Raw genomic sequence first — 20543 nt, 5'->3', positions numbered from 1 at the left:
GGAAGGCGCGGATCTCGCGGAAAATAAATACCGAGGGCAACCTCGTATTTTGAAACAATGAGCCCCAGCATCACACTTTCAATGGTCTGCAGTGAAATGAAAAATGAAGCATCCCTTTGTCACAATATGTCAGCTATACCCGGCGCTATTTTTTAATAAACAGGTTTTTAGAAAAAGGGGGCTCACTGCCACTTTGATTCAGTCTTCAGTGTGTCGTGCGACTCGGCAGACCTTACATGGGTAGATAACCGTGGCAACATTTTTAATAATTAAATAAAATCCGTAAATTACCTTTTTTAATATTGCTGTTTTAGAGGCAGTCATCATTAGACCCTAACCCAATCAAAACTATTCACGAAACAGCAAGGGGCTTTGAGATATTTACTTATACAGTTTTGCACTTTCTTCCCCCGATTGAAGAACCACGAACGGCAGGGGCGAGGAAAGCGGTTTTGACATGGCATGTCGGCGATGGCATGTTTCTTTGTGTTAACGAGAACTATTGGAGTTCCATGCATTATTTATTCTTCTAGTGAAGTTACAACCCTCATAAAGTGCTGTCGCATTCAGCATGAACAAACTTGCGCGCTTTTGACAGCGTGCCTTTGGTGGATGCTCCAGCATCACACTTCCAACGGTGCGTCCGAAGCGACTACGTAAGCATAACATCCTGCACTCTGTCCACCGCGCTGTTTTTTAATCAGGCGGCGAAAGGCAGGCTTTCAGCTATGAATAACCAAAGATCGTCGCTTTTTCGCAAATTGTTTTAGTTGGGCTACAGTTTATTTATATCCCCTTTAAAATTGAAACTTCAACATGGTCAATTACACTGTCAATTAAAAAGGTTAGTTAGACAACGAACTGTGACGTTTATTTACTCATCTAATGTTCGCCGAGCCCCGCAAATATTCTGTGAAAACGACATCGGCCTATCTATCGTGTTTTTAATTAGTTGATGTTAATAATCGCACTATATCTATATAGATATATATATATATGAGTATGCCGACTGCAAGCACTGAAAATAGACGTTTAGTATACTTGAGTGCAATTCTTGTGTACTGATTCTCAACTAGTTTTTACCGTGGGCACTACGATTCTACAACCTGTACTAGTTTTACGGACGAGTATACTTTCAGTACGCCACCATTTTTACTGGAAGCATGCTTTTAGTACACTTAAAGTATAGAATCACTACAAAGACCGCACTGAAAGTATACTTTTAGTATACTTCAGTACATTTCGAGTATACTGATTTTGAACGACTTTTCACTAAGGATACTGGCCACTTTGGGGTTCTCGTGTTAATTCAGAGTACCATTGAAGCAATCTAGCTTATGCCCCCATCTAAACAACAGTAGGAAAGCATGCACACGAAAACATGCGCACGAATATATACGATTTGGCACATTGGTAGTAAAGAGAAAATAGCGAGCTGTGGGCGATTGTATGGGTGTTGCATGATTGCCCCGCGTGCAAGCTCCCCTGTGCGCGCTTCAACCAGCATATTGTTTCATATCTTAACCTAATATCTTAAGGGTCTACAAATGACGGCATGATTACGTTAAACAAGCTGGCGTAAACGCTTACACTCTCTTAATTAAAAGCAGAATGGCCGGTCGTCAGGGTGAGGACCTGGACACCTGATCGGGGGGTTCGCGCCATGGCCTTCTGAAACTGGGACTTTTGAATGCGGGGCAAAAAGGGCAGGGTGTTTACCACGCCCCAAGCAAGACCTTTCGCACATACTGAGGCTGCCCGCCCTGGGACGTCAAAGGCACACCAGGTCGACCTAGGTGCCCAAGTTGGACACCGTCGACAATGCCTCAGACACCGGGTCGTTAGTCATTGTCACGATTGTGAACCGGAGAAGAAAAGAGAAGAAGACGAGAAGATGAACGAGGCCTGGTGTGGGACAAAGGAATGAAGAAGAGGGATGGAACGAGTATCGGAAGCGACGAGACAGCGCTGGTCCGGTGAACAACAGAGGCGACTTCGTCTACGCTTCGGAGGAAGCCCACCCGAGGCCCGCTCACGGGAGTCCACCGTGAACGGACGCGGCGACTTCGGCTACGCTCCGGGGGAGGCTCACACGAGGCTCGCCCACGGGAGTGCAACGTGAGCCAACGGGGTGACTTTCGTCAGAGCGGCAAGATGATGTTCTTCATCAAGGAGACAGCCAAGCGAGCGTTCACGAGCAGGGACACTTCAAGGTCGTGAGTGCCCGGGGTGGAGATTTCGTTTTAGGGGACTAAAACGATACTGTACTGTATTTATTTTATTTATTTATTTCGGGTTACCCCGCAGCGCCCGAAGGCATTATTGCAGGGGGGGGGGGGGGGGGTACATAGTTGTGAGGGTAGAAATACACACGTGCATATGTACCAAAAAACAAGAAATAACGCGAGCTCACAGGAAAACACTCAATCAAAAGCAAGCCCAGAATATGATGAAAGAAACATCGGTGACTGGCATTCCATGTACGTGCCAGATAAAAGAATCAGCTGAGGAAAATATGTGCCAACAGCGAAATTAAACAACTCACTTGCCGCATGACAAAAAAAAATACACACACACAGATTTAGTTTTATCAACTTCGTTCAAAGAATAATAAAGTAATCGAAGTAGGAACAAATAAACATACAACACTATCGTGCCCAGTAATCACTCCAAATTCACATCGTGAGGATCAAAACATCTTCCTAGTCATGTTAGTCTGGCCAGCTGTCACGTGACAGTCTGTCAAAGAAAATTGAGTTTGACAAGATAGAAACGTTGTCATTTGGCAGGGCGGAACGCCCTGCCAAATGACAGCGTTTCTATCTTGTCAAACTCAGTTTTCTTTGACAGACTGTCACTCTTTAATAGTGTTGCGAAAAAAATGAATATTTCAGAACGTTGGTTTGGGCTGTCCATTCCCTAATTTTTTCCGAGTGGTCTAATCTCCTAGATACGTAGTTGGGGGGTTGAATAAACTTAGCTTTATTAATCCCGGTTTGATCACGGTAAATTGCGTGAAGAGACTTCAAACGAAGACGTCTTCTTCTGGAGGAAAGCGGCTCCCACTCTAATTGCCTTTTAAGAGCGGTAGCACTGTCTCTGTAATTGTAGTTTCTTGTGACAAATCTCGCAGCCCTGCTATGTACTTGCTCTATTTTTTTTCCCCAAGTAACTCTCTTTTGGGTCCCACAGGACACTGGCGTACTCCAGTATCGGCCTAACGTTAGTCTTAAAAAGAGTTGCTTTAGCAGTTTAGGGACAGTCCCTGAAATGACGTTTCGAAAAGTTTAACATGCGGTTGGCTTTGGCCGTGACGAAGTCGATATGTGCGCTCCATGACAAATTATGAGAAAATTTAACACCTAGATACTTTACTACTTCCTCCTTCTTTAGTTGGACGCCGCCGATCGAGTACGCAAAAGTTACTGGCTGGCGCTTCCTAGTGAACGTCATCTGGGAGCATTTGTGGATACTAAGCTTCATTCCCCACTTGTCGCACCACCGTGAAATTCTATTAATGTCCTCTTGCAAAGCCAGGCAGTCCGATTGAGTCCTAATATTACTATATACGACACAGTCATCTGTGTAGAGGCGAATGCTTGATCCAGTTCCAACAGAAATATCACTTATATATATTAAAAACAGAAGCGGCCCCAGCACAGACCCCTGGGGGACACCCGACGTTACGTCTACGTAAGTTGATGTTTTCCCGTTGACCAGAACTGCCTGTTTTCTATTCTGTAAATAGCCTGAAATCCAGTTAAAAAGACAATCAGGAAGGTTAAGAGACTTTACTTTTTGCAATATTAATTTATGGGGGACCACGTCAAATGCTTTTTGGAAGTCTAAAAAGACACAATCCACCTGCAGTCCTTTATCGAAGGAATAAGCTATGTCATGGTAAAATTCAACTAGCTGAGTGTCGCAGGAAAAACCACTTCTGAATCCATGCTGATTAGGATAAAGGAAGTTGTTTATACCAAGATGTTTGAATAGATTACTGTAAATTATGTGTTCTAGTATTTTCGAACACACACAGAGTAGGGAAATTGGCCTGTAGTTCTCTACCCTATTTTTTGGTCCGCTTTTGTGTGCTGGAACAACATGTGCTATTTTCCATTCGCTGGGCAGACGGCCAGAGGACAGTGAGCTTTCAAATAAAACATACAAAAAACATGACAAGATTCCAGAGCATTCCTTAAGGACGCGACAAGACAGTCCATCCGGCCCGGTGGCTTTGTTTTCTTTAAGATTATTTACCAGCTTAAGGATTCCATCTTGGCTTATTTCAATATCAGGCATACTCTCTCCTAAAGTAAAGGAAAACGAAGGGATGGCATCCGCAATAGGCAGCGTAAATACAGACTCAAGATAACTGTTGAAGAGCATCGCCTTTTCACTGTCCTTATCTACTAGTCGTCCGGATTCTTTGATGGGTGGAATGCCCGTGACGTCTCTCTTTAAGGCCTTAACGTATTTCCAGAATATTTTCGGGTTTCGCTTTAATTTTTTGTCAAGGGAGTTGTGAAACATAGTTTTAAAATATGACATCTTTTCTTTGAAGAGTGTTGTAAACTCCTTCAGGCGGGCCAGATTACCAGAGTTGCTATTTTGTCGGTACTTTACAAACACTCGCCGTTTTTTCTTTATGATGTGACGTAGCTCTTTGTTAATCCATGGCTTGTCGTTGCGTCTTTTGGAGGTTATAACTTTTGATGGAACAAAGGTGTCAGTAAGGAATTCTAGCTTTGTCTTAAACATATTCCAGAGTGTGTCAACATCCACATCAGCACTGAGGTCGCTAAACAAAGGAAAAAAAGAGAAAAGTTCGTCAGCCATAGTCGCGTAGTTACCTTGATCGTATAGAAAAATTCTCCTTGGGGGCATACGAGCTACTGCTTTCTTTGCGCATTTTATTTGTCCGATTACCGCCATGTGATCGCTAATGCCAGGAATAGCTGAGACAGAAGAGATAATAGAACTTTCATTGCTGAAAATCAAATCGAGCGTGCTATCTCTTCTAGGGTCCAAGCGCGTAGGAACCGACACGTGCTGGTGCAGCAAAAAACTAGAAGTAAAATTGATAAAGGATTGATATGGCACGGATGAATTTGAGGTACTCGGCAACCCTTCATCCCATTGAATATCCGGAAAATTGAAGTCCCCTTCCAGCACAAGATAGTCGAAAGAAATGGATGACAAGGCATTTGTTAATAGTTGGATTGATTCGTCACTAGTCGCAGGTGGTCTGTAAAAGGAGCCGATGACGAGGAATTCGCCATTCAGCAGGGACACCCTACACATAACAGCTTTAAAAGAGAAATTGGAAAAATCAACAGCAAGGCTTTGTAAGCTGTTATGTATTAACAGGAATACCCCGCCGCCATGCCTATTCCTATCCCTTCGGTAAGCAGAATACTCTGGCGGAAACACCTCTGCATCATCGATCGTGTCATCAAGCCAGGATTCTGTCCCAATAACAACACTAGGAGTGGTAGTGTTAATTAAGTCGGCAAAGTCATCAACTTTATTTTTTATACTACGACAATTGACAAGGAGTACAACTAGTTCATTCACTGCTGTGGTCTTTTTAGCACAATTCTGAGGAAGATGAACTGGTTGCTATGCTGGTCTTTCTTTTACACTCATGTCTGTTCGATCAAAATAGTAAGATTTTTGACCCATTAATAATTTGTTGAAACGTAGTTGAAATGGCACATTTTGGGCCTTGGCGTATTCAAGAAGCTTCCTCCTATCCTGACGGACAGTGTCAGAGAAGTCCTCTCGAATCGATATTCCACTGTCTTTGAATCTAAGTCCCTGTGACAGTATGCCTTGTTTTGTTTTAAAAGAAGAAACGTTAATTATTGGCCTGCATCTCCCTGCGTTAAATCGGCCAAGTCGGTGAGCACGTTCAATATGCGTATCTTCGAGTTAGAGTCCCAATAGATTATCGCACGTTTTCGCCACTTTTGCTTCCGATATTGCCCATGTTTCATTTGCATCCTCGTCGATGCCGTAAAAGATTAGATTGTTTCGCCGAGAGCGGTTTTTTAAATCATCGTGGCTGGTGGTTAGTTGGCACATCTGCTCAGAAAATGCAGATGACGTGGCCTGCATACTCTGTACTTCCGTTTCAAGGGTTTTTAATGAAGCGACATCTTTTTTTAGAGATTCAAGCGCCACCGACAGTGACGACAGCTTTTCCTCAGGCGATATCTGCTGTTGTCTAATTGTTGTCATTTCAGTTAGAAGAACGTCTTGCGTAGTCTTTATGCTCGGTAGCAACTCCATTACTTCGAGCATTCTGTGCACTTGTTCTTGGGTAAAGGGACCCGGGTTGACTTCAACATCACCGGATACAATCAGCAGCATTCTAATGACAACAGACAGCGCGCAACAGAGCGCGTACACAACACAAAGACTTTTTGCGTCAATATCGCGGACTACAAGTGAAAAGGGGCGCGGCATCGACAAGAAACATCTGTTACTGCGATAAGATACAGGTTTGTAGACCAGACCAACCTGAAGAAGAATTCGACGTGAGCGGCTTGCGAACGACATGTCGATGCCGAGCCCCGCCTCGAAAGTGCCGCGGAGCTGGTTTTGTAGGCTGTGGTCACGTGTCAGCAGTGCAGGTTGCCAGGCTGTCCCTCCGAGACCGGACAGATCCACCGGGAAGGTGCCAGGCAGTCGGCTTGCAGTTGGGGCGTTGTCCCAACTTTGTTGGGCGGTGGTTGGCAATCGACGCTTGATTAGGGCCGGGTGTGGATCAGAGGCAACAAGGAGTACCTGAAGAAGAATTCGACGTGAGCGGCTTGCGAACGACATGTCGATGCCGAGCCCCCTATGGTTGCTTAAGCCTTTCGCTTTGTTTATTTATGTAAGTTGTGATCGGTTTGCCTTGCTACATACCCGACCCGGAGGAACAACACAGAGCCAACAGTTTCAACAAGAAATTACATTTAATAATACAAAGACGATCACAATACTAACATAGTTTGTCACCTGTCGGCGGTAATCGGCCGACTGCAATCCAGCGTTGTAAACACGGTAGCGTTACCGAGGGCGTACATCACGGAGGAAATGCTGCGGTAAGGGTAGCTGTCTCGTACGGACACATCGTTAAGCCGCCTGTAATCCACAAGAAGTCTGGCTGTTCCGTCTTTTTTCGGAGCGAGAACAACGGGGAATGCCCAGACTCTGTGTGGATTACCTCGTGTTTTTAGTGTCCAGAAGCTTTGGACACTGCTTTCGGTTATGGCCGGGCTGCTCGCACTCGTAGCAGCAGTCCGACGACAGTTGCCTGCTTAGACCACCCGCACCGAGGTGCCCGTCGGACCGCCTCCAGTGATCGGGTAAGGAACCACTATGGGAGCGCCTCCACCAGGCTTGCGACTGGCTGTTGTGGGGAGGGCTTGTTCCGTTGCGGTGGGGGTCAATGCTGCTGAGCTGCGAGTTTGCGACCGCACCGTGCCAGTTTTCGCCAGCACTTGCAAGAGCAGACTGATGAAGATGGTTCGCTTGGGCATTCCGATAGCGCGCGAAACTTTTCTTCGTTGGGGCGGAGTGTGCCGTTATCCACAACGAATCCAAGGAGGTTAATCTTGGGCGCGGCCAACTGAACCTTTCCGGGATGAATCGTGAGCCCAGCATTGCGCATTTGCTCAAGTACAATGCGAAGGTGCTCGACACGCTCCTCTATAGTTCTCGAAAAAACAACCACGTCATCCCTGGTTGTACTGTTGTAGCGTGCCTCCGGTGCCTCGGAAGCCTTCATCGTGGAGCGGATTGTCCCGCTGGCGTTGCAACGCCAGTCCGCCGAGCAGCGCCATCCACCCCCTGACGCCCACGACGTCGTCTCGGTCATCGACATTCCGGACGAAGCTTGAGGCGGAAAAAGTTCGGCACCTTTGCCTCGCAGTCTGGCAACTGGGCTGGGGAGCCGCCAGGGTGCCCGCACTTCCCCCCCCCCCCCCCTCAAGCTTCGTCCGGCATGTCGATGACCGAGACGACGTCGTGGGCGTCAGGGGGTGGATGGCGCTGCTGGGCGGACTGGCGTTGCAACGCCGGCGGGACAATCCGCTCCACGATGAAGGCTTCCGAGGCACCGGAGGCAAGGTGGTACGTCTGCAGCTCGCCCAGGAAGTCCGCCACGGACTTGACGTCGTCGTACCCCATGTAGACAGGAACAGTCCAGTGTGGTTGGGGCTCTCGCGGTGGGGTCTCCTGCTGGCCAGGCGTGTGGGCCAGGCGCTGCATCACGGAGTCGCACATCTTCGTGACCTTCGTGCGCAGGTTCATTTGTGCTGCTGCGGCCATCGCGGCTTCCTGCTCCCGCTTGAGCATTCCTGCAAGCACAAAAAAAGAAACGCCCCCAAAAATCCAACACAAGCGCGCAAAACGATTGCCGCGGTCACAAAAATACCAGTCAGAAACACGCCAGTACAACAAACACGGACGTGACGGAAGCACGGAACGACGATAGGAAACACGGGGTGTGGGAAAAAAGCTTACCGAAAGAAGAAACCAAGCCCCGTGAAATTCCTGCGAGTGGGTAGCATACCTAGCATACCACGGTTGGGCGCCAGCTTACGATAGGGCACGGCCAACAACCTCCCACCTGTCGTGGCGACCCCCGCCCGAAACCCTCACAGGCCTCGCTGTGACCTCCGGGGACATCTCGGGGAGAGTTAGGCGAACATACGCTTATCCCGAGATCACTATGCATGCCACGCCAACTCTCCTGGTTGACGTGGTGGGGAAGGGCAGGTCTTGTTCGGACAGTCCACTTGCGTGGAGGCCTCGGGGCCCCGCCATGCGCACGCCGGTTCGAGCGCGTACTTGGCTGGTGGCGGCGGCACGTAGTTCTGCTCGGCATGAAGAGCTTCCTCGATGAGGCGGGCGCCCCGGGCTAGCTCTTCAAGGGTCTCAGAGGTGCGGTTTATCAGGTAGACGTGGTACCTTGGGTGACACTGTCTTCTGATCCGAGCTACTCTGTCCGACTCCCGTGACTTCGGGTCCGCCCTCTCGAAGAGCTCTTGCATGACCCGAACGTACCGGACCAGACTTTCGTCCGGGTGCTGCGACCTTACCTCAAGCTCTCGGAAAATCTGCGTCGCGTAGCCCGCAGGCAGGAACTCTTCTCGAAGCCTTGTCTGGAAGTCCGCCAGGCTGGTGAAGGGGGCCTGTGACCCCAACCAGCACCTGGCGCTGGCTTGCAACGCCAGTCCACCCAGCAGCGCCATCCACCCCCTGACGCCCACGACGTCGTCTCGGTCATCGACATGCCGGACGAAGCTTGAGGGGGGGGGGGGGGGGGAAGTGTGGGCACCTTGGCGGCTCCCCAGCCCAGTTGCCAGGCTGCGAGGCAAAGGGGCCGAATGTTTCCCGCGTAACAGCGACGTCACGCCAGCCACGCGCACATCGCGTGCGCCGCCTTGATAAGGCGCATCAGAGGCGGCGCACAGGGAGTCGCTGCTTGTACTCAGGCGCCGCTGGTAACCACATTAATCGTCTCGTCGATGTCCCATTAAATGTAGTTCCTTGTTGTTGAAACCGTCGGCTCCGTGTTATTCCTCCGGGTCGGGTATGCAGCAAGGCACACCGACCATAAAGTAAATGTGCATTATATGAATTCCGTGACCTGTTCGTCCTATTTCTTTGATTTCGGCGTCTGCCTCGGTTGAACGTGACAGTCATCGACGAGCCTGCGCAAGTGGATCCGCCGGCGAGCCCAGAGTCGACGGCTAGTGCCGCGTCAATTTCGTCTGCAAGTGCGGTCAGCGTGACTTGGCGGATCCTGCTCTAGGCCTCCGTGATACCAATGAACATCTCCGAGTCCTCGACGTAGGGGCTGACGGTGACGGGGCTACTGATTTTAACCGCCGGTACAATATCTGTCATGTCAGCACGTCGGGCTCCGACACTTCTGGACGCGAGACGGCTCGTGTGTGGGACTTGAAAAAGGTGTGTAGACGGAAGGATCATCTGTCCCTCGGACATCTCCCCCTCGAAGTCTTAAAATTTATTTTGCCCCCGTCGATCGTTTTTAAGATGTTTGCGCGACTTGGTTGTTAGCTTTTTTTTCGTCTTTGAATGGCCCTTCGTATACTTCGTTTAAATGTTCATGGCTTTCGGAACGTCGACAAACAGCGCGAAGTTTTTCATTTTGCTCGTAGTTTGGGTTGCGACTTACTTTTTATTCAACAAACACATTTTCTTATTCACGATACCTTGAAGCACTTAAGGCGCAGTTTTCAGCTCCCTATTTTTTTGTACAGTTCGACCCCTTTCACGGGTGGAGGGTTATCGTTTTTCGTCAGTGCTTACTGAACGCCAGTTTTTGTAGTTTCGACCTTGATGGTTGGGTTATCACTTTTGATTTTTGTCCGGGGAGCCAACGAGTTCGGGCTGCCAACGTTTATAAGCCCACGCAGCCGGCGTCTTTGATCACATTGTTCTCGGTAGCTAGACACTTTCTTGCTTGACCAGTACCCGGTTTTTGTTTAGGTGATTTCGGCTGCGCAGTAGTTGTTTCCGCCGATGGGGTCGATTTGCGTAAAACGCGAAGGAGCTGGTACGTATTATAGAGCTTTCACCTGAGGAACGCTTGGCGAGTCAGGCAACCTAACGTATACGAGTATACGTGGTCCGGGAGAAGATCTTTCGGCCGTTTGGACCGAGTTTACTTCCCTGCAAGCTTTCCCTTTGAGGTCACCAGTCGTGAGATCCTGCCTCTCCCCGAGGACAGGTGGTACATTTCGGACCACAGCGCGTTTACTGGGACACTGGAAGTTCAGGAGCTTCAATCCGGACGTAGCGGCTTCCGGAGCACAGACGTGAGCTTTCTACGAGGAGCCACGTCCAGGACCGAGTTGCGCGGCTCTATTGTGGAGACGTTGCCTTGGCAGCCCCTTGACGCCGCCCAGGGGGCGGCTTGAAGACCTCCTGGCCGTCCCGGCCATTCTCGGCTGGCGGGCACCTCAGGGTGGCGCAGACTGCTCTCCTGAATGGCGTCATCACCGGAATGCGCATTGTACAGCGTGGTGCTTCGAAAACTATTTTCATACAAGAGTAAACGGGTGTGCTCCGTGTACGTTACAACCGTCTGCTCCGGTAAAACTCGCGTACTGCCAGTGTCCAGCCTTTGAGGGGTAGGACCGTGTCCGATCCGGAGGTACTGCGCTACCTCCGCGTGTCCGGTACAGAGAGCTTTTACGTCCCGCGACCGGACTTGAGATCTTGGACACTTTGCGTTTCATGAAGACCGGCTTCGCCCCGGGCCCTGACGGTTTCCCACGAAATATTACTTCAAGTTTAGGGAAGTTCTGGGGAACGCGCTTTTTATTGTTAGAAACACATTTCTGAGTAGTAGTTTTGTGCCCGCGTCTTTCAAGAAGCGCAGAGTAATTTTGATCCCCAAAGATTCTGATCAGCTGCTGATCCTAGGGCTTGGCGGCCTATCACACTACTGAATGCAGATTATAAAATTCTTCCAACCTCCTTAAGCAAAAAGCTGCGCAATGTTCTGCCAGCCATCCTCAGGCGGTTTGAAACGTGCAGCGTTCCAGGACGCACCATTTTTTCTTCTCTTTCATCGACGGGGGACTTGTTCGCGTATGTTTTGTGACGACAGATGACCGGAGCCTTGATATGTCTCGACTAATCAAAATGCTTTGATCGGATTCAGCATCCTTATCTCTAGAACGTTTTAGCTTCCTTCACTTTCTCTGACCAGTATATAGGGTTACTTGAAAGTTTGTATCGCGGCACGTCTATACTTCGTTTCGTCTTAGGTGCGAGCGCGGCCAATGTTATGAGCCGAAGAGCCAATCAAACGGCGTAAAAAGCGCAGCGTCATGGCGTGCTTTCTACGCTTGACTAGCCGGCCGAGGAGCACGACCGAGAGAATGCGAATACCGGCTGGTCCTATAAACTACAGAGAGCACGCCAAGACGTTGTGCCTCTTTCGCTGTTTGGTTGGCCTTTAGGCTCATAACATCGGCCGCGCTCGGACGAAAGCTGAAATGAAGTATAGCGAGCTTGTAGTTCATGGTCGTCAGACAGGCGCACTTTCTGTTACGCAGGGCGTACGACAGGGTTGAGAACCGTAGACGCTCTTTTTAGACCTAAGTCTGGGTCCTTTGTTGCGAAGAATTCCCGATAGTGAGAGACTTAGAGGATTCCCGCTTCCAAGGCTTGGCGCTGTATCTGTCTCCGCCTACGCCGACAATGCGTCTTTGTTTTTACGTGATCCTGATAGTCTTTTGGTGGTTGAGAAACTTTTTTCAAGCTATGGAGCACTATTTGGGGCTCACCTTGATTACGCTAACAGTAAGGCATTGCGCTTTGGTACTTTTACATTTGCCCATTTGGATGTCATTTCGTTTGTTAAACTGTACCTGTTTTTGGGTTGCCTCTTCATGAAGGCGGTGTTGTGCCTCTTGCTTGGGAGGAGATATTTGACCAAGCCAAGAGCTGTGTAGGTGTCGCTTTTGGTTGTGAGCTTCCGTTCAGTGACAATCATTTCTGATCGAATCGGTTATATGCGTCAAGTTGTGGTATGTGGCTAGGGTGGCTCTCTCGCCCCCAGCTGTGGTGCGTAGGTTGACGCTCCTCATTTTTAATTTTTTTTGGGGGGAAAGAAAGACGAAACTCGTTGCCTGACCGGCGCTGTGCCTGCCGCGTTCTTACGTGGCTCGAGTATGGCGTATCTGGTTGATATAACTCGTAATTTTATTCTCATCTGTGTTATTGTAATCTAGTCTGGGGAAATAATCCTTTACCGAATATAAACGCGCTACATTTACTACAAAGAAGTGATTCGGTTAATTACAAATGTCCCTTACAGTTATCCAACACTGTCCTTGTTTAAATCATACAAAATCCTTACCCTACATTAGGTCTATGATTATCGATGAACCATCGCGTAGATGTATGTGGCATTTGACCTCCCGGGTGTTCTTAAGCTTTCTGATTTAAAATAAAAATCTAACTTTTATTCATCTAGACATCACCAGCCTTGGCAGACTCCGAATCGTAGGACAAATTATGGTACAGATAATAAAATACACTCTACCTGTTTTATTGAATAGCAATTTTGATAGAAATATCAATGTTGTACATCTGTCCAACAGCATTATTTTTAAACTGTTGATTTAGGATTGCAAGTTGTCCATTATATGTTATACTCACACACATTGTAAATAAATTTTCCTGTGCTCTGTCGTAGCTGCTGAATGAGGGGACCAAATCTTAGTCAAGCTTTTTTTTACCGACCTCACATTCACCACATGTATCTGTGGTGAAAAATAAATTCGTGCCGTATCGTGTCGTATCGTTCCTTGCTACACCTGACCCTAAAGTGTTTTTTAAACCTTTTGGAGGATACCAACTGTGTAGGGCGCAGTTTTGATTTGTAATGGTTACGACACCTGCGCAGTAGCCTCGTACCCCAAGGGCTCGGAAATTTGTGTCCTGTAGCCGAATATCCTCGTGCCGCACTACGCCTTGATTGCCGCGATGCAGCGCCGGGTAACTCAAAAATTAACCGACGTCAGTGCCCTTGAGTCGCCTATATCGAGGGTCTGTGAAGCGCTTTGTGTCGCTAAGGTGTCTCCCCAGTACCTGGCGCGCAGTGCACACGTACAGTGGGGAAATCTAATGTCGGCAGACGTGCCAGTGCGGGTGGCCAGCACAGGATCGAAGTACGGCTGGAAGGTTCTGCCCACCAAGGGCAGGATAATACGCCGTGGGTTTGACGCGAATTACACCTGTCTGAATTCTGCTTCCCCTGAAAGTAACAATCGCGTTTTTCTGACCTGTGTTGTGGCGTGACCCTTTAATCACCTAGTGTTGCGCGCTTTCAGTGTGAGTTTTCGTACACAAGGGAATGAGCGCCATCGCTTCGCCAGACTCCTGCAAGCCCTAACGCGACAAGTTCGTTGGGAACACAGAAATCGAGCTATGCCCTTATGAAAAGAGATATTAAGTTTCTATTGCAACACCATTGACAAAACACAATGAACTGACATGACTTTCTTTTGATTTTGTGATTAACTTCCTTACACGTTCCTAGTGTGTTTCAAGAACATATCGGCCACCGTGCTTCAAATATGTTTTGTCCTCTGAATTTTCATTGAGTTCCTGATGCGTGAATTTCTTGATGGGTTTGTAATGTGTTTTCGAGTCGGCTCAGAGGGCTGCACTGCTCACCCTTATAAAAATGATAAATGAGTTTCTGATGTATTGTTATAGAATACATTAGAAACTCAATTGAAACTACAACCCGCAATATATGTGGCGGCTTATTTACATGTACCGTATTTGCTCGAGTAATCGCCGCAATATTTATGAACAAGGCCCTTGTGTCTACTTTCCTGCAAAGCACATATACAGCCAATCAATGTTTTGTGCGTAAATAACATAGCAAATAACTTGATCATGAACACGAGTCTTCATACAACTGCAACCTTCACAGATGGTATCTTCGCGCCAAGACGTTATCTCTGTCCTGTAAACAGCTGGAATCATTCTTTCGATCGCGGTGATTGGCAATACGCGTGTTCCGCGGAAAAGCGAACCTTCAGGTTTTCTTCATAAACAGTGCGTCTAGTACTCGAGTAAATGCTGTATACTGCTGAGACAACCATGCATGTCGTTTAAAAGAAACACAATAAATGCACGTTTCAACATATGCACTTTATCCTATTTCTTGCAGCCTATAGTTATTTGAACATGCACAGCGCTTTACATTGCAAGCAGACAGCATTCACATACATGGACATAGCCGACTTATACCACCTATTGTACGTGCAGTAAGCTCGAAGCTTCGATACGTGTACACCTAGTGTAGCTGAGTAACAGCTTGTACGTGAAACGAATATACTCAGTTTGTGTCAATTATAACGATGAGGTACCAGGAAACAGCTGTGGAGTAACTGTCTGCTTCATTTAAATTTGCATTCTAAAGTAAAGGTGCTGAGACAAGCATGGTCAAACACATGTAAAACTGCTTTATGTTCATTTCCAAAAGCCTCGCATAAAAACAAAATGTATTTTGATTCAAAGATGCTGCTTGCACGACTTAATGTAGAGATGTGTACACAAATAGAATATTAATTACCAAATAAGAAAACAAACAAACACAATGTTGTGGGCGTGCGTCCAATAAACAAATAAAGGATGCAGCTCCGTGGCGGCCATGACACAGTCGATATACACGTTTTTGAAAGACTATTTTGGTGCCCGTAAGCTCTCTCAAAATAGGTGTTATATATTACGTTGCAGGACAGTATTTTCTTCTTTCGGATGCAAAATATGTTCTTATAGTCTGAAAATATCCGACTTTGAGCACCTGCAAATATGGGAAACGTGACCATTTTGGCCAAAACATGGTTTGATAGTACAAATGGGCAGTGTCTAAAATTGAACACTCTGATTGGAAGAGTGCGTCTTTTGTATATAAGGGCCCTCTTTTCTATACTTTGTATATTTTGACAGATATTTACAAAAACTGACTTCATGTAACGTCTTCCGAAGTCACGTTTTGGAACGCAAATACCTGTCAAAATATATAAAGAATAGAAAAAGGGTCCTTGTACACCAAGGACGCTTGCTTATTTTGCAATAATATAAAATTAGAAAGAAAGCGCTCAATAGTAGACCGTGCCCGTCTGTACTACTTAACCATGTTGTGCCGATAATGCCAATGCTTCCGATTCTTGCAGGTGCTCGGCGAGTTGGATTATCAAACTCGAGAAATATTTTACATAAGAAGGAAGATAATATTCTACAAGTATATATATAAAACCTATTTTAAAGAACTTAGACACACCTGGTTTAGCAAATTACTTGATCACCCGTGCCAGCATCGAGGAGAGGCTGTTCTTCAGCTGCAATACAGTGGTGTCAAACCTGCTGCATTTGTAGCCTGAAAAAAGCCAAAAACACAACAAAATAAACACATTAACATTCAAGTGTTTTATGGACCTCGAGTGACAAGGCATGCCCTAAAGATATTTGGACACCATCCCGAAAATCCAGCATGCTTATTCGTTTTCTACTGAACCTCACTGAGGCGGCTGCGTCCTTAATCAGTTGAATCAAATAAAAATGAGTTTTGTACAGTCATCGTGCAAGACAAAGCCAAGAAGCTACAACTTTACCCTAAGTTTAAATATCGCGGAGATTCCCCTTCGTACTACATGCTCAACGGTAACGAACCAGATCAAGCTCAATATTAAGCACACCCACAAATGTCTGTTTTAGCCTGTCTTCCAATTTGCGCTTTACATAACATTCCTAAAATACGTGAAATCTTGTTGGTGTAACTGTTTGCTTACCAATGACCACAGTAGCTTTGTTTTCATTCCTTCACTAGTCCTATGAACGGCTTGTTCGCATGCCTAGTTCAGCACATGTAACTCAAGGGCTAATGCTCACAGCAGAACAAATGAGTTTCCTGCCAAAACTTGCATTAGGTAGGTATAGCCGCGTCATGTCCTGCGAGCCAGAGAGCATATTTGTTTTTTTTTTCTTTTTAACACACCTCATATGTGTCTAGCTTTGGCAAAGTGTAGTATTTTAAGTTTGTTGCCGAAGAGTTGGAAATAGAAACATGGTAATGAGTAGTCTTATGTGTACAAAAATACAACGATCTTTGCTTAAAGCAATATCATCAGGATTCCCTATAATCACAGCTCTTTAAATATCAACTACTGTCTCCTGCAAACAAGAACACCGTAAGGCGGTAGATTTTTTTGCCTTAAACTCGGAGGTTAATACGAACCACGAATGGCATTCAAGCGCACTTGATCTATGGCTTTTTTCACTGGCCCACCTTTGTTGCTGTTCGTGCCCTTGCCGAAAAGGGACTTGTTCCGAAATTCTTCTCGGCTAAAGAGATTCCGGAGGAGGTTCCTTGCAAACTTTGCAGGTGTTCCACGGCAGTGGGAGTGCAGACGCACGAGAAGGGTCTTATGGACCAGCACACCGTCTCCAATGTTTACCTGCACTACAAATATATGTGGACAGAATTTGTTTTTGTTATTCAAACTTACTCATTTACTAAACATTTTTGTGTATATATGTGCAGCACCAATATGGCTTATTATGGCAGGAAACATTCAGTTGTTGATAAAAATAGTGCTAATTAAGTAAAATACGATGGACTACACAACCAAGGATCAAAAATAGACTGCAGTTTGTAAAGAGCCTAAAGTATCTAGCAAAACGCAGTGAACAAGTGGATGTACTATAGCTCGATTCTTCGTTATTGGGCGGAAGCTCGTGCTACCTAGCTGTTGTAAGAACAATTGCAGCCAGCCTCTGTTTCACACTCGAACAGTGGTCGAAAGAAGTTCGATGATTGAGTAGTCTGAAAGAGTGCCCGAACAACAGCCTCCAGGTCAATGTCGGTTTTGTGCCGAGGTCCGAATGAAGCATGACACCAATTTTTGTCGGCCAAAACATTGTTGGCTACTGTAAATGCTAGATAGTGCGCATGAATAGCCGAAAAGTCGCTGCACCTTCTCAATGTCAAAAGCGAACAGAATAAAAAAATTCTGTCAGATTTAGCAGTCATAGTAGCAGCTAGCACATTTGCATGTTTCGTAAATACTGGGTCCTCAAAAAAAGTAAACCAATTAAATTAACAAACAACATTGACACTGGAGAGCATTTTTTGAAAGCTATCTTAAGATGGGAAAGGCCTTGCAGGCTGCAGTGCGTAGCGTTTGCAACTGCACAGCTGAGTGTGCCAGCTTTCCAAACCATCATCAATTTTGATCCAACATTGTCCTGGCCCTGTCCGATGTTTGCACCACATGGGATATCAAATCTACAATGTAACCATGCACCGGTCCCGCCCATGCTGACATCTGAATGCATCAGAATGGTAACGGAGTACGGTACAATGGAGCACTTCCTAGGATGAAGGCAAGGAGGAGCACGGATATTGGGATATCAGGAAACAGCCAGGAATTCCCAAACTGTCTCAAGCGCGCTGCCTGCTCTCCAAGACCAGTTACTGGCTTAGCTTAATTATAAAGTGATTTTCCGAAAATATAGCCGCTTGAAATTAGGAAAAGTAAATTTCTTTAACGTATGTACCACTGCCCCACAATATAAGCCTAACTGCAGTACCGCAAGTGTTACAGAATTCTATCTAACAAAACTTTTATCGTCTCTGCCACCGCGCATGTGGAGTTTTGGCATGCATTCAGTGTTCGCCCAATTTTGCGCATTTTCTTCATCATGTTGTAGGCGTCAGAAGACGAGACAAGGCAAAAGCCTGCTTAATGAATTATGAAATAATTGATTGTTTTCTCCCTCAGTTCATTTGTTTTAAAGGTTACACTCCATCACTATAATATGCAACCTCACAGCTGCCATGGGCTGTGTGGCCCACGCCGCAGCGAACATGTTGACATGTTCAACAACAATATTGTAATTTTTTATTCCCCAAGGGAAATATTTAACAAATTTGGTCCGAACTAGTTTTGCAGTATTTCGTGGGCACATGACAAGGGGCAGCTCCCCAACGCCACATCTCAATATAGGCCTTTTCGAGCACAGATCTGCAGAGATTACAGGCGATGCCCACCATGAACCAGGGCTGCCTGATTAAATAATTGCAATACTAGAAGCATTCTCTTGCATTAGTCTTGAAATTGTTTCCCAAATGTTTGTTAACAATTTGTCCAAATTGTGTTTCTAATTTTTTATGAATTGTGGGAGAATCCCAAAAATAAAGTTGTCGACAGCATACGAGGAGACATTGTTAAAGGGTAACCGCAAAGAAAAAAAAGTGTTTTTTTTTTAAACAGCCTTATTGGGACAAGCATGTCACAAAACAAATGCTCTGCGAAAAAAAATAATTTGTTTAGGAAGATTTACGTCACAGGACGTAATTTAGTCGGAGTCAGAACATCTCCAGATTTGAAACTCCCGCTCTTTCGACCCCCGCAGTGGAGAACTACGCCCCGCCCCTCATTCTTTGATTTGCTCTTTTTTGTTGACTTGGCTGCTGAGTTGAACGACGCAGCGTCTCGACTTCCGGTAAGATCTAGCAACAACGCACGCTAAACATGGCCGCGGTATTGTTTTGGTTTGACGGTATACGAGAAGCAGCGGGGTTTGCGAGCACATCGCGAAGACGCGACCGGACAAGTACCCTTGTGATGTTCCCGGAAGACGCAAAGTATCATTCGTAATTGTCGTGTGTGCTTTGAAAGCGAAGGGAGCCACAGGGTCCACGAGTGTGCAACCACAAGCCAACGTTCACGACAGCGCTGCGTTGACTTCGGCGATCTCGTTCTGTTTGGTGCAACACGGCGATGCGACAAAGAACTGAAACGTTCCTGAAGTGTGTGGTGCAGTGCTTTGAAGTAGACACCCAACACGATGCGCAAATTGGCTGTTGTGGGGTTGAGGTTAAACGGGTTCAGTCCCGTCGTCGTCAGCTTATCCAGTCAAACTGGTCCAGGAGGACACGGCGAGCGTTTTTAAAAGTAAATCTCCCTTCGTTCCGTTTCAAAATGTGGAAGATTCCCGACGCATACCGTGAGTAAAAAGCTGCGGGCGTTTTCGACAAAATTACGTCGTTTTAATTGAACAATGAACTTCCGAATTGTCGTCCCAAATCTGCCGTTTTTATGCTTCGTGTTGGACTGCGTTTGCGCAGCGACGTGTTGCGCTCATCGTGCGGTGTGAATAAATTTGGACAAGATTTCCTACCTACCCAATGATCCATGAACTGAGACCATTTTATGCGTAGTGAACATAGTGCTATACAATCACTTGAAATTTCAGAAATTGGGGAGGGCGAGCAAGCTTTCCGAACTTTGTCTCCTTGCCTCTGTGGCACTGCACCTAGTTTCAAGTTTCAGTAGACATACCTACTGGCAGATACAAACTGCTTTAAAGCAGCTAAAAGACTGGGAAGTAGGGACGGTGCGCACTCCGTGTTTCGCGCTTTTCGCAAGGTGACTGGGGAAGTGCTTTTGCAAGGTATGCGGAATATGCAACAGATTTTGTTATGCCCGTCGTTTTCGTCTCTCCAGCAAAACGAATGCGATAATTTGCAAAGCCGCAATCACAAGCCAAGCTTTACGATAACAGTACATATTAATTCAAACAATTTACGTAAGATTGTTCGAAAGCCGAGAACAAAAATCTGTCGGCTAACGCAGAATTCGAACGTCCAAGGGCTTCTGCGGACAGGTATTACGTAATCACCTGGCTGTACCAGGTTTTTTACGTAACAGCTGTGTCTTGTCGCGGACGTTCGACGCCCCCGGTGCACCCGGTGTGAATCTCGACGGCCTCCGGAGCGATACGACAAGAACGTAAGTGGACACGTTTATCGCTACGCGAACGCTCGATTGCCTCCAGCCAAATAGCATTCCTTTCGGAGCGACATGGCTGCTGGAAGGCTCGCTGTCGGGATCACTCATCTGATATCTCCGAAAAGTTAGCCTTTGCACATGCAAGCGCAAAAAAAACAACAACAACAACAACAACAAAACACGCTAAGCAAG

At 46.6% G+C, this 20543-nt stretch overlaps 1 pseudogene; it reads right to left on the bottom strand.

Moving 5' to 3' along the window:
* Positions 1 to 5622: 5622 nt before the first annotated feature.
* On the bottom strand, positions 5623 to 6564 carry LOC121836680 (annotated as a pseudogene).
* Between the last annotated feature and the right edge of the window lie 13979 nt (positions 6565 to 20543).

Source organism: Ixodes scapularis, unplaced genomic scaffold (assembly GCF_016920785.2).
Source record: "Ixodes scapularis isolate PalLabHiFi unplaced genomic scaffold, ASM1692078v2 PGA_scaffold2__306_contigs__length_199485367, whole genome shotgun sequence".
Classification (NCBI taxonomy): Eukaryota; Metazoa; Arthropoda; class Arachnida; order Ixodida; family Ixodidae; genus Ixodes; species Ixodes scapularis.
The sequence above is the reverse complement of the archived record's forward strand: the minus strand, read 5'-3'. Positions and strand labels throughout refer to the sequence as shown.